Source organism: Micromys minutus (genome assembly GCF_963924665.1).
Source record: "Micromys minutus genome assembly, chromosome: 7".
NCBI classification, from domain to species: domain Eukaryota; kingdom Metazoa; phylum Chordata; class Mammalia; order Rodentia; family Muridae; genus Micromys; species Micromys minutus.
Genome location: NC_137976.1, coordinates 40,898,472 through 40,914,761, shown reverse-complemented (window position 1 = coordinate 40,914,761; position 16,290 = coordinate 40,898,472).

Genomic DNA, 16,290 nt, shown 5'->3' with positions numbered 1-16,290 from the left:
GCATCACACCTGTCTGCAAGTACTAAGTCCGACTCAGCCATCTTAACTACTGTACATTAACTTTTTTCAAAATGAACACTTCACTTAAAAGTACATTTTCCAAACCAAGGTCTGGAAGCAGAAACAAATATTCTGTTGAAATAAAGGAAATTCTAACTGTAATCAGTGACATATGGGGATAAATCATCTCACATTTCCTTCAGAATAAGACAACAGTGAACAAGCAAAGACAAGAAAGAAGCGAAAGCAAAGACAAATACTGGGTGTGGGATGATGTGCCTTTCTGCACTGTTGAGTTTTCTGTCTGAACAGGATGTGCTTTGTGCTCTGGATCTTCCTTGCCCTCCTTATGTGGTTCTTGGGTGGAAAGGCTCACATACAGTAGTCCAGATGCATGGAGCAAGACTCTGAAAAGCCCTTTATTTAGGATCATATATAGATTTATGACATCATTCTCCAAGCCATTTTCCCAGATTTTAGGTGCAGAAAACAATGCCAAAGAACTGTCATACGCACAGTTTAGTATAATTTAGCACATAAGTATATTCAATAAACAACATATTTGAATTGCTAATTTAACCATCATGGAAACATTTATTTTAAGAGTATGTTTTATTAATTATTTATGTGAATATGATTATTCCTTTTATGTTATATGTGTGTGGATGTCTATAAAGGGTGTATCCAGGCATCATTTGCCCTGATGTTAAAGGATGTTCTGAGCCACTTGATCAGAGTGGTGGAAATCAAACTCAAGTTCTTTGAATAAATTGAAAGGGCTCCTAACTGCTGTGCCATCATTTCGACTCTTAAATATATTTTAAAAGGAATGAACTGAGGCCGAGTTTAAATCATAGAGTTCAGGAGTTTGCCTCATACTATGTCCTGGTTTAATACACAGCAATATAGATGACAATACATAAAAAGAAATAAAAGCTGTAAAAGTAAAATATACTTGTGTTCAGTGTCATAGACTCTTAGTCACTTGTCTCTGAGAGACGTAGATTGTGTAAATCTTGATTTGTAATTATGTATGAAATTGAATCGTGAGCCTGGTTTCCCTTCCCATTAAGAGTACAGATAGCATTCAAGCATAGGGGCTGGAGATATGGCTCAGTAGTTGAGAGCACTGACTGCTCTTCGAGAGGTCCTGAGTTCAATTCTCTGCAACCACATAGTGGTTCACAACCATCTGGATTGGGATTTGATGCCTTCTTCTGGTGTGTCTGAAGAGAGCAACAGCATACTCACATTAAATAGATAGATAGATAGATAGATAGATAGATAGATAGATAGATAGATAGATAGATAGATATAGAGAGATAAATAAATAAATAAATAAATAAATAAATAAATAAATAAATGAATAAATAAATGAATAAATAAATCTTTAAGATTCAAGCATGTTTGCTTGTGCTTTCCTCTGTGTTTAGCTGTATAGGGTCTATGTAGTATGACATGGATATCCTGTATTGTATAGTTAATATCCAGTTATGAGAGACTACATACCATGGACTTTTGGAACTGAGTTATTTGACACAGGATTATATTCTTAAGATCCATCCTTTTGCCTAAAATATGCATGATGCCTTTGTTTTTAATGGCTGAGTAGTATTTCATTGTATAAATGCACCACATTTTTTATTTCCATTTTTCAGAGGAGGGACATATCACTTAGGAAGGGGAATAAAATTGTCATAAAAGGCACATGGAGGGAGAGTAGTGTAAGGAAGAGTGATAGAAAGAGGAAGGTGTGTGTTCAGGGTCAGGTGAGGGATAGGACAAGAGGGATGCCTAGAGGATGATGAAAGTGAATTCAAAGCTGCATTCTATGGGCATTAGGATGTTGGGGCACCTCCAGGAGAAGACAGAACTTTGATAAGGAAGGTGCCCAAGAATCAAAGGAGGTGACCTTTGTTGTGACTCAGAATATCAGGGATATGGAACATGAAGAAAGAAACAGAGTCACCAATTAACTCACAATATTTTCAACAAAGAATTTATTCTGTCTACAAGAAATGTAGACTCAAGGAATGGCTAACAATAAGTGGTTCAACTTGAGATCCATGGGGAAGTACTAATCCCTGACACTATTAATGATATTCTGTTACGCTTTCAGAAAAAAAAATCATCTTCTTAGAGTATCCACTCAGCAACTGACTCAGACAGATGCAGACACTCATAGCTAAACTGAGGCTGGAGCTTGAGGACACATGTAAGAGTTGGGGGATGAATTACCAGCTCAAATAAAATAAAAACACTTCAGGAAGGCCAGCAGAATCATCTAAGTTGGACCCATGGGGCTCTCAGAGACTGACCAAAGAACACACCTAGCCCCCCCCACATGTATGCAAAAGTTGTGTAGCTTGGTATTCACATGGGTCCTGAACAATTGGAACAAGGACTATCCCAAAATCTATTACCTGCTCTTGGGATATGTTCTTCTAACTGGGCTGCATTGTCTGGCCTCAGTGGTAGAATTAGTGCCTAGCCATACAGAGAGTTGATGTGTCAGAGTGGAGGGATATCCAGAAGGGAAGAGAGAATTTGGGAAGCATTGTGGAAGGGGGACAGTGAATAAGATGTACCATAATAAGAAAAATGTCATATTAATAAAAAAAAGAGATAAAAGAAAAGAAAAAAAAAACACAGAATGCAGATTGAGTCATCAAATTAACACCATGACTACATGTCAACTATTGATTCAATTCTTATTTGAGGTTGAAAACACACACACACACACACACACACACACACACACACACACACACACACACTAACCACAACAAAAATAAAACAACAACAAGAAAACCCACAACACTTTTCTATAGGAATAGGCTTTGAGTAGAGAACTTTTTAAAAATTTTCTTCTCTCTTTTCACTGTGTAAATGATTTGGTAATTAAATCATGAAGCTTTCATTTTGCTGAGGAATAGGGGTAAATGAAGTGAGAGCAAAGTTCTTGTTTCTTGCTCAAATGTACCTTAATTAGCTGACCATCCCTGAGCCTCAAAAGCCAAAGCTAGATAATTGGGCTGAAGGTGGAGGGAGTGCACAAAGTGAAAAATATGCTTATTTATAGAGTTACTTTAATTCTTCTGACCATTATCAGGAACTACATTGGTAGCTCAGGGAGATGATTAAAATTGCCTTGATATGTTTTAGAATTCTGCTGTGAAGCTCACGCTTTATTTTATATTTTCATGCAAAAGTATAGTGTATTATAATATGCCTTAAACCACTAACATATATCTAAAATCTCTATTTGAATAGAAGATAATAATCTATTCCATCTTCAGTCAATGTATGGGATTGACATACCATTGTAGTCTTAAAGGAAAAGTAAGCTTCAATGTGCTGAACAATATTCAGTAAGCTTTTTTAAAAACTGTATTAGATACCAGAGAATCAAACAACCCTATTAAAAATGGGATGCAGAGCTAAACAAAAATTTTCAATTGAGGAATATCGAATGGCAGAGAAGCATCTAAGGAAGTGCTTGACATCCTTAGTCATCAGGGAAATGCAAATCAAAATAACCCTGAGATTCCACCTCACACCAGTCAGAATGGCAAAGATCAAAAATTTAGATGAGAGCAGATACTGGCAAGGATGGGGAGAAAGAGGAACACAACGCTTGGTGGGGTTATAAACTGTCTTTTGTTCTTTATGTTTTACATTTGTTAATAAATCATACTTCAGGAGAAAGAATGTGAAGCAAGTTAGTAATCTAAACATTAACCATTGTTGAGAATTGACTGCACTGGAGGTGTTTTCTTCTCTGCTTTGTGTCTCCTCCTCTTCCTTATGTTTTACAAATATGCATACTATAGCCATATTAGACATTTAGTTATGAGCCAGATAATCACTACAAATTCTGCAAAATTTTTATTTAAAAGATATCTTTGAAAATTAGATACTTAATGTAAACTAGTGTTATAAAAAATAATAGAGTCCCCATTTGCCTATCCTTAGCTACCACATGTCCAGAGTCCACAGTCATTTGAATCTGTGATATTTGATTTGTATAGCTTAGCATTATACTACAGAGAGCAAGAAATTAGCAACCTATACCAAAAAATTACTCAGGCTTGTGGAGTTATGTCTTGTTGCAGCTTTCAGGTGCCAGTGGAATATAATTTTCCCTTATCGTGTAGTAAGTCATAGAAGACTTTGGTCACATTGTGAAAAATGCTTTGTTTAGCACTCTGGGTGTGGTGACCTCTGGAAGACTTTTTGTGAAACAATATTTTTTATACATTCTGTCAAGATTTTTAGCTTGGTGAATAAATTTTATCTTCTGGAATTTATCAAATTAGAACTCTGCCTGGTCACATTTGTTTTATGTAATTTTTAATACATGACTATAGACTGTAGCAAAGGAAAGTAGCTTAAAAATAAGAAATACCATCAGCTAAACCAAGATCTCCCCCACTGAAGCTGCCAGTTTATTGTTACTGCTGAATTTCCTGAATATGTAATAGCAAAACAAAAAAATGACAATGGCTTCCTGGATGGAAAAAAATAGTAAGTGTTAATAAATGGAATCATTGGATTAGTCTAGTTGAGTTTTTTTATTATTATATATTCCTCTTATTGCATGTGATAATTAAGATTATTTGTTCTCACTTAATGATTCACTCTTTTAGGAAAGATAGATCACAGACATCTTTAACTCCAATAATGATGTGGACATCTAATACTTCGATTGAATCTCATACAAAAATACTTTATAAACAAGCATTTATCTTGAAGTACTTCCAATCAGAATCCCATTTATAGCATATTATACATATATTAATATTTTTAAAATAAAATGAGTAAATACAATTATTTCACTACTACAAATAGAATTTCCTACAAAAGATATTCAATGAATTCGTAGATGTAGGGAACACTAAATATAATCCTGTGAAAATCCCTGTGGCAAGTGCACATGCATTAAGTTTTTTTCCTGCCGTGGTGGGCAAAGCAGGCAACGGAGGCAAGGATTTCTGAGTGGAATAGGTATGGATGCTGTAGATATCGCTAATAAAAAATGCACTATGACTTTGATCTTGTCACCATTGTTTAGGTGTCTTGACTTTATTTTCTCCTGCAATTCTAGTTGAAGACTACATTAATACATTAGAAAATTTTAACCAAAAATATTTAAGACATATATCCAAAATGATGAGTTTATTGTCTAAAAAATATAAAATGCTTAAGTAATTGAGTATAAATTGTTTCCCGTATTTAAAACATCAAAGAACATTGTTTTGGATAGAAATAAATTAAGAGATTACAGAAAGCATGAAACAACATATTAAAAATTTTACTATTCAGTTTGCATAATTGTTCTGGACAAAGTGGACATAACAACTCTAGGCTGCAACCAAATATAGAAAGCTTTTTTTTTTCTTACAGTAGCAGAGCTCTGTTGGGGAAAGATGAGTAAACTGGAGGAGTTCTAGGGTGACTTGCTGGTTTAAGTATTTTAGTCTATAACCTAATAACTTCTGAAAAACTTGATTCTCAAACTGGAGTAAAGTGCCAAATATTTTATGTCTGGGTGTCAGGGTTATACAGTGACAGGACTGTGACAAAGGGGTCACCACAGCAGCTAAGCCTTGGTGTAACCTGCTTAACCTCTCTTCAAAGGGAGACTGAAAGAAAATGATTTCATAGATCTAAACAGGCAGATAGCTGGGTAACTTCAGTGGCTAAAAGGAAGAAAGAGAAATCTGAGCCATAAATTTTGCAGCTAACAATTTAAAAATAGAGAAATCATCTTCAAAAGTATGACAACGATTCTATTCTCAGAAATATATCAAACAAGAAACAGTGAAATAATTTCAACAAAAATTATTTTAAAAATGCCTACTAACAGTTGTAAAATGCCCCATGGATCAGTTGCAATAAGACAAATCCCAAACCCTTCATCAAGATTATGAGAATATATTCAAGAATTAAAAATTAATATTAAGGTGAGTAGCAGCCCCGAGGCAGCTTCCAGCTTTGGTAGATTAGCCTGTGAGCTTCTAAGTAGCAGGAGTCAGTGTAGAAGATTTCAGACAAAATGTATGATATTTTTATGTTTGCTTGTTTGAATTCTGTATATTTTTGTTGTTGTTTAAGGCACACATTCATTCTGTCATACAGCCATCTAGGAATTGACTGTGTAACCTGATACTGGTTCACACTAAGGGCAATTTTGTTGACTCAGCCTACTGTGTGCTAAAATTAGTTATGCTTCAGTGACCACTCTAGAGTGGGTAAAACTTTGACCCCTTCTTCCTAAATATTCTAATCACGCATCAGCAGTTTTCTTTGCCATAGTTATGCCAAAATCTCTCTTCTGATCTCAATGTAATGTTTCAAGCCTCTCACTTCACAAACGAAACTCTGAGGGTGCCATCCACAAGTATGCTCTAATACATCTCAAACTAACTCCATAGCAGATGTGAGTTTCAGACTACCAATGACTGGAATACGTTTTTCTTATGGTTATTCTCACAAACTACACTAACTGAGCAGGAAGTTCCTTCTGTGATGTGGCTAAAACTACAGCCAAGTTCAAGTTGAATTCTGCCTATTATATGAACAAGTGATAGAAAAATTACTGTGAAACTAGTGTCAATGAAGCAGGAGAATTTCCATAGGTTCAAGGCCAGCCTGCTCCCCTAGATTTAGCATCAAGAAACAACAACATCCTTTGTTGAAGAGGCTGTCCTTTTACCATCAAATGTATACAGCTCCTTTGTCAAAAATCAAGTGACCGTATGTGTGAGGGTTCGTTTCTGTATCTTTTATTCTGTTTTATTGATCAACATGCCTATCTCAACTGGCACTCAGCATGCAAAAGAATGAAAATAGACCCTTTCTTTTCTCCTTGTACAAAGCTCAAGTGGAAGTGGATCAAAGATCTCCACATTAAACCTGGTACACTGAAACTATTAGAAGAGAATGTAGGGAAAACCTTAGAACACATAGGCACAGGAGAAAATTTCCTGAACAGAACACCAATGGCTTGTGCTCTAAAGTCAAAGATTGACAAATGGGACTTAATGAGATCGAAAAGTTTCTGTATGGCTAAGGATACTGTCAAAAAATAACAAAATGGCAGCCAACAGATTAATTGGGGATCTTTACCAACCCTACATCTGAAAGAAGTCTAACATCAACTCTATACAAAGAACTCAAGAAGATAGACAACAGAAAATCAGAAAATTCTATTAAAAATGGGTACAGAGCAAAACAAAAAAATTCTCAACTGAGGAATATTGAATGGCTGAGAAGCATCTAAGGAAATGCTCTACATCCTTAGTCATCAGAAAAATGCAAATCAAAACAACCCTGAGATTCCACCTCATACCAATCAGAATGGATAAGATCAAACCTCAGATGCCAGCAGATGCTGGCAAGGATGAAGAGAAAGAGGAACACAACTTCATTGTTGTTAGGGTTGTAAAGCGGGACAACCACTCTGTAAATCAATCTGGCTGTTCCTTAGAAAATTGGACATAGTACTGTCTGAAGACCCAGTTATTCCACTTCTGAGCATATATCCCAGAGTTGCTCCAACATATAATAAGGACTCATGTACCACATGTAGTATCCCTATTTATAATAGCCAGGAGCTGGAAAGATCCCAGATGTCCTTCAGTAGATGAATGGATTCAAAAATTGTGGTATATTTTCACAATGTAGTACCACTACACAGCTATTAGAAACAGTGACGTTATGAAATTCCTAAGAAAGTGGATGCATCTACAGAATATCATCCTGAATGAGGTAACCCAGTCAGAAAAGAAGAGACATAATATGCAGTCACTGATAATTGAATACTAGCCCCAGAAAGTTCTGAATACCCTGTAAACAACTCACAGGCCATATGAAGTTCAAGAAAAACAAAGACCAAAGAGTGAAAGCCTCAGTCCTTCTTTGGAAAAATATAAGTGTATAGCATCCTTTCAGAGTATGGTAAATATGGACCTTAAATCATTAATAATTCAAGAGCTAAGAATATAGCCTTGCGGCAGTTTTTGGTATTCAAAGATCATTATGCTTAATCTATACTCACCAAGAAAACTGTTTCCATGTTAATTTCATTCCTACATGTACTTTATGCTTATGGTAACTAGTAAGATTTCAATGCATGCTATCAAACATCTAAAAAAATTAAATACTGACAAAAATATTCATATAGTATTATGCCAAAATACCTTTAAAATCTGTATATGTATGCCTCTTTTTAAAATAAAGTTGTAAGAGGGAAAAAAGAGAAACAACAATAACATAATAAATGAGGAAACAAATATATATTCACATATGACTTGCCAGATCATATCAAGCAAATAAAGTGGACGCAAAAAAAAAAAAAAAAACAAAAGAAGAAGAAGAAAGAAAGAAAAACAGACAAGAAAAGCAAGACATGTATAGTATAAACTCTTGAAAACAAAATCAGTCACAAATTTTCCATCTGCCTGAGAGAATGATACATTTAGGAGAGAGACAGTGTTTCTTAAAGCTTACCATAGATCCAACTCTTTATCAGAACTCTGTCCTGTAGTTGCCACTTAATCTCCACACTCATCTTCTGTGCTGCCTGTGCTGATAATATGGTCTTCCAGGCTTCAGTGTGAAATGCTCCTTATATAGCAGTCGGCTCTGCTGTGCACTTGCAGTGGATGCTCCGTTCTAAGACACCTGACTTCCCCATCCATGAAGTGCTTTAACAATACCAACCCATGGTCTGTTGACCTTCATTACTTCTGACTATGAATTATGACTATGATCCTCTATGGCATCAGTTAAAAATACACTAACATAAAACTCCTAGCAATTCCAATGTAAAAATAAAGGAATCATATTTGATTTCAAGAAAAATTCTTGATTCACACTCTTCTGTGCAATGTGTCAATGGCTATATTTATGTGTGCGTGTGTGGGTTTGTATGCATAAAATTCTAGTAAGATCTCATACAGAGCAACGTTTTAACTATTGTTTTAAATAATTTCAGTTCCTTAGTACAAATGTACAATCTCTGTGAGTGAGGCACTAATATTCTTGAATGGAATGAATAAGATATAAATCATTAATTAATAAAATGATAACATTTGCTTATCAGAATTGAGCATTTTTCTTTAATAAAAGATATCCATTATGTGCTATTACATATGTATAGCATGATAGCAAATAACTACACATATCTAATAGCCAGCCTTTGTGCTCCTATTTTTTCTTGGTACAAAAATAACTTCCAGATATATCCTAAAGGAGGAGATATATTTTGGTCCCTGTTGTAGGAAATTCAGCTCATATATAGCTGGATCCGTAGTTTGAGCCTGAGCCAATGCTTGGAATTACAGCAGTGGAAACAACAAAAGAGGGAGACCATTCACTCAATGGAAGGCAGAAGGCGGTGAATGTCATATGCAATTGTCAAAGACACAGGCCCCTAGTATCTATTCTTCACCTAGGCTTCGTCCACTAAACTTTCTACCACACCTGAAAGCAGTCTAGTAGAACAATGTAAGTTAAAATCATTGCCAAATAAATTTACTGCTATGTTGCCTGGATTGGGTTTGTAACAAAAGAAGGGTTAGTAGGTGACTTTATTTATATGAAGATCTAAAATGAAAAATGCAAATGAAAAATCAGTGAGATATAATTATCATTTCAATTACAGTAGTGCACCTCTGAAGGAGCAGGGACACTGTCATAGACTTCCAGCTATACCACTGGAAGTTTTTGTGTTAAAAATGCTATAAAAATACCAGAGAATCAGAGGAAGATGCTAAGCTACACATATACCTGTACTTTGTAAGCTCTTGTCTCCAAAAAAAAAAAAAAAAAAGAAAAAGAAAAAAATCAAAACAAATTGAGTAAATAAAACCTATTTTTATGTATTTGTGACAGTGTATTAAGTAACAATACAATTAGCACAGTAACAATATTATATTAAAATGTATCACATGAAAGTGGCAGACTACCTGGGCAGTGGTCAAGAGGAAGGAGGCAAACAAGGCAGCACAATTGAGAATTAAGGATGGATATGATCGGGACCCATGACATCCATGAGTAAAATATCAAATTGAAACTTTATATCATACAATGAGTTTGTTATGTTACCAAATAAACCTGCTTTGCAATACTCTATATAAAGTACTTTAAAATACATATAACTATCTAAAAAATACTTATAGAAAATAAAACTAAATATAAAACTATGTGACATTAAAGATTTTGATACTTAAGAGCACTCAATGTGTATTAGAGGACATGGCTTCAAGTCCCTGTACCTACATCATGGTTCAGAACCATCTGCAACTCCAATTTGAGGTTATCCTGTGGCTGCTTCTGGCCTCTTCTGATCTCTCTAGTCACCATGCACGCTCATGGTGCACACACATACACGTTGGCAAAAAGTCATACATATCAAAAACAATAATACATCTAAAATTTTTAAAAAAGATTTACAGAAATGAAAAACCAGACATATAAAATATAATACTTTGACCAGTTAGATGGCTTATCAGAAAAAGACACACATCACAGAGCCGAATAACCAGAGTTAGATCCCTGGAAAAGCAACTTCAACTTCTACAAATAATGCTATAATATTCATGTACATGGCATGTGTACATTCTCTCTCTCTCTCTCTCTCTCTCTCTCTCTCTCTCTCTCTCTCTCTCTCTCTCTCTCTCTCTCACACACACACACACACACACACACACACACACACACACACAAAGAAAAAGTATACATAATAAGAATTTACCATAACTATTGTCTCTTGCTGTTCCTAGGGATATAAAATGCAGTGTGCTTGAGGATATACACCAATTGTATTGAAATGACAGTGACAATCGTTAAGGATTGTCATTTGGCCTAAAGGATCCAAACTGACCTCATAGAAAGAGTTCTAACCGAAACTGAAATGTGGATTTCTGATTAAATGTGAGGCATGGGGCTCATTTAGAGTCACTTCAAGCCCATACTGTGAGCTAGAAGACCATGTTCCTTGCATTGATAAAAGGGTATTTTTATAATATTAGGTACCAAGACAGTAGTAAATGAAAGTTTTCTTTGCTCAATGGGAGGGAATTAAAATTATGCTAAGTGGACCACTAAATTAAGCTTCTAAATATAAATATAGACTTGCTAAAAGGGCAAGTCACCCTCCATCCATTGAGAAAGCAAGACACCCAAGAGAGAAGCTGCACTTTGGAAGAATAAGGAAGAGGCTGCATGCTGGGCTTTGAGCACCAGAGTTATGCACCTTGTGACTCATGAAAATTTTAAGTGGGAATTTGCAGAAAGATAAACTCTATCTTAATATGCTCCCTAGGCAATAATTAACTGAATTTATTTTGGTTTCTTTTAAAGCATTTGTTTTTTTTGTTTCTTTGATGATTTCATACCTCCATATAATATATATCAGCCATACGTCCAACTTCTCTCTAACTCTTTAATTACCTCCCCTTGCCTCCCTCCTAAACTCATGTCTCCCCCACCCCTGCGCATTCAAGCGAGTGTGTGTGTGTGTGTGTGTGTGTGTGTGCTCCCTTTCTGTCTCCCTCTTCCTCTCTCTCTCTTCTTCTCACCCTTTCTTGCTTCTTCCCTCCCCTTCTCCTCTTCTACTCTTCTTTAATAGAAACTACTGAGTCCAATAAGAAATTACCTTGCATGCTCTTAGATGCATTTCTATGTGGCCATTCACTTGAGGTGTACCAAAAACTGACCCCTGTACTAGCCATCAACTGTCAATGTTACTTCAGAGGCGGTTGGAGATTTTTTTGCCACTTTTGTGCTGAGATGTTGACCAGTATGATCTTTTGCAGGTCCTGTGCAGGCAACCATAGCTTCTGGGAACTCATTGGAACAGCAGTTAGAAATTTCTTGACCAATGGCACTTCAGCCTGTTCCTTTGGGAACTTTGGCTTTTACATCTCTGCACTGCTCTAATGGTATATTTGCTGAGGAAGTTTTGGGAAGTGAATATGATATAGGTGCCTCCTTTGTGACAGAACACTAATTCTCCTGCCACTTTAAGTAGTCTGTGTGTTAACTATTGTCTACCATACAAAATTGTTTTTACTAATGAGAGTCAAAGGATGAACTAATCTGGGGGTATAGACGTTCATTTAGAAGGTGCTGCTTTGTACTATGTTGATTTAGAAGAATAAAAGTAGTAGCTTTATCTCTATAAAAGTTTGAAATCTACAGCCACAGGCTCTGAGATTGAAAGCACAAAATATGTGATTTTTATCTGGCATGGATATTAAATCCAATCATAAACCTGGTCTGCTCATAACAGCTGTAATTAGTTTTTAATAGGCATCAGATTTCTAAAACTATGGCTATGTTTTTCTTTCTTTTGGCCTTACATAGTTTTAAGATATGTAAACTAAAGAATAAAATAAGAAGTATTAATATCACAAGTGTATTTTCCAAAATATGGTTTAATATTAGTTTTTTATTAATTACTTTATTTACATTTACATTGTAAATGGTGTACCTCTTACCTCTGCACGCTCCCCACTACATACTCCTCCACTTTGCCTTTAAGAAGGTACTCCTCTTTCCACTCACTGACTCTCTGCTCACCCCTTCATCATCCTTCTTCTAGGGGCAACAAGCCTAAATAGGGTCAAGCCACTGATGACAGAAAGGGCAATCCTCTGCTATGAATGTATCAAGATCCATGGACCTATCCATGTATACACATTGGCTGGTGGTTTAGTCTCTGGGAGCTTTGAGGGGTCTGCTAATTTAATGTGGCTGTTCTTCCTATGGTGTTGAATTTTGTGTCAGCTTTTCAGTCTTTCCCTTAACATTTTCATTGGGGTGCCCCTGTCTCAGTCCAATGTATGGCTGGGAGTGTCTGCATATGTATCTCAGTGTGGGGCAGTCTAAGGATGGCCTTTCCTTCTCTATGTCACTGTTCCATCTTTTATGGTCAGTGCATTTCCTTTAGACAGGAACAGTTCTGGGTTAAAAAAAAATTGAGATGAGTGGATGGCCCCATCCCTCCACTTTGGACAAGCTGGTATCTTCAGGTTTTATCTCTCTGCTGTGGCGTATTTCAGCTGATGTCATCCCCATTCTATCCTGGGACCCTGTCAGCCTCTCCCATTTATGGAGTCTGGGACCTTCTAATGGTTCCTTAAATTCCCCACCCCTACTACTACTTATTTTTTGCATTCTCCTGACCCTCTGAACATCTCTCCTGACTCTTCCCAAACCTAGTTTGGCACTGCACCTTTTACCTTCTCCTAATTCCTTCTTCCTCCTGTGGTTATTCAGTTCCCCCTTCTAAGCTGGATTAAAGCATCCATACTTTTGTCTTTCTTCTTGCTATGCTTAATATGGTCCCTGAGTTGTTCCGTGAGTATTCTGAGCTTTTGGGATCACTGAGCAATGAGTAAATACCATGTATGTACTTTTTGGTTCGGGGTTACTTCCATCGGGATGATATTTTCTAGTTTGATACATTTCCCTACAAAACTTGTGAAATGAACATTTTTAAAAGCTGAGTAGTATTTCATTGTGTATATATACATATATATTGTATTGTATATATGATTTTTTGTATGCATTCCTTGGTTGAGGGATATCTGGCTTGCTTCCAGCTTCTGCATCTTATAAATAAGGTTGCTATAAATATACTAGATCATGTAACCTTGTTATATATTGGAGTATCTTTTGGGAATATGCCCAGGAGTGGTTTAGCTGCATCTTCAGGTGCAACTATTTCCATTTTTTCAGAGAAACCACCAGACTAATTTTCAGAGTGGTTGTAACAGCTTACAACCCCACCAACAATGGAGGAATGTGCCTCTTTCTCCACATTCTTGGCAGAATCTGTTGTCACCTGAATATTTTATAGACATTCTGACTGGTGTGAGATAACATCTCAGAGTTGTTTTGATTTGCATTTCCCTGATGACTAAGAAAGTTGAAAATTTTTTAAAATGTGTTTCTAGGCCATATGAGATTCCTCAGTTGAGAAGCCCTTGTTTATCAGAGGTGTCATGCTCAGAAAGTGCTGGGTTTTCACACAGCAAACATTAGATATGAAAAAGGCCTTTAGTGCAATCTTATGGAAGCATTTTTCAATCGAGGTTCCTTCTTCACCAATGAGTCAGGATTGTCAATTAAAAACAAACAAACAAACAAACAAAAAACTCAAACCCAAATAATACAGTTAGTAAAATTGTATATATTGAATTTTTTACATTGCTGCATTAGTCTTAGTATCACAATCCAAAGTCAAAGGTTATACATTTCTTCCAGCTTTGTTCAGAAAGTTATCTGGCATTGGGAGAAATGAACATAATTTTAGGATTAACATGGCTGTGGTGTGCCTACATGACTGTGTTATGCTGAGTGAGATAAGTATCTGTTGGAGAAGGATGCTGATTATTCAGCAGCCGTGATATTTGAGAGAAAGCTAATGCTTGCACTGTAAAATTGCAAGCATCTAGAAATCTGTGTGTCCAGATGTTTGATATGTAGGGGATGATCTCTTTTAGATTAGCTCCTAACAGATATATTTGGAATTCAAAATGTGAACAATCCACTAATCTACTAGGGACCACACGCTCTTCTGTCACAGACTATCAAATTATGATCATAAACTATGGTGCAGATGGACCTATATGTCCAGATGCAACCCTGTTGAGCCAAAAAGCATAGGCATTTGGGCTATTACTGGATGTCAATTATGTACAATGAGGTAAAATGCCACTTCTGTTTAGAATGATAAAGAAGTGGTTGAGATAGGAGGAACGATTTCACATGTAATGTACATAATATCCAAAAGAAGCAAGCTGTATCTTTAGGATGATATTTCCTTTTATTAAACAAGAAGTGCCATGAGGACAGGTATACTATTTTTTCCATTTTAATATTACTTACATAACATATAATATAGCCTAATATGTAGATGACTACACTATTACTCTCTTTAGACACTCTAGAAGAGGGCAGTGGATTTCAATACAGATGGCTGTGAACCACCAGGTGATTGCTGGGAATTGAACTCAGGACCTCTGAAAGAGCAGTGAGTGTTGTTAACCACTGAGCAATCTCCCTAGCCCAATAAAGACTAATATAAAACAATCTGTAAAGACTTGTTCACTCAAACATTGCTACCATTGTCTAGTCACTAGCCCTCCGTTTATTGTCCATATTTATTTGTGTACAAGATATTTGAATCTTATTTCCTTAAAAAAAAAAAAAACCAAGGTATATTCTTTTTTCCTTCATTTCTTCATCCCTTTGGTCCCACCTTTATTCCTTCCTTCCTTTTCTTCTTTTGCTTTTTCCTGTTAACTTAAAAGATCACTTTATTTCTTACCTTGCACTTGTGTGTGTGTGTGTGTGTGTGTGTGTGTGTGTGTGTGTGTGTGTGAGTATGATGTGCATATGTTGATACACATGCCAGAGCAGACATGTAGAAGACTGAGGACAACTTTTTGGAGTTAGTGCTATCTTTTCATCTTTCTGTGGGTTCTGAACATGGGTCTCTGATGATGACTTCTCTGGAAAACTTAACACATTGATCCACCCAGACAACTCAACTCTCCTTTCTTATCTAATTTTTAAAGGACAGTGGGCTAAGGCTATAGCCTTGTGTTTAGTAGGAGATTTTAAGTCTTTCTGTATTATATTATTTATTTCAGGGAAAATAAACAAAACAAAAGGCCTGTCACATGATTGGCACTCTTTTCCTTTCTGTTATAAAATTTGGATGGGTATAATGAAGTAGTGGCCCCATATTTTACACTCAGTAACTCAGACATAGATAATTATTTAAATAGATGATAATGTTTGCATTTAATAAAAACAGGTTTTTTCTACTCTCATGGTTGTGCTCTAAATATTCTATATGTGTTCTACTCAGCATTAGAAGATGTCTGATCCAAGGATCAGAGAAGATTACAGGGCATGAGGATCATAAAGTCTGCTGTTTAGTTCTGTGTCGTTGTGACCACTTTCTAATCTGTATACAGAGAGTAAAAAGTTACTAGTGTGAGGAAACTGCTTGCCAACTTGGCAATTCTGCTGTTTATAATATGCAAATGGTGGTTTTAGGAAAGCATAAGTCAAAATGTGCTTATTTTTCAAATGAGAAGATGGAATTTTAGGTAGGTGTGTTTTATGTACCTCTTAAACTTGAAAAGCTAATATTTCTAAAAATTACTTGCAAGAATCCTATCAGAATATTCAGTTTATTGAAAATAATTTCAGCAAAACCTGTCTAGCTCTACCATATGATGTACTTGTTTAAAGATTAGCAGG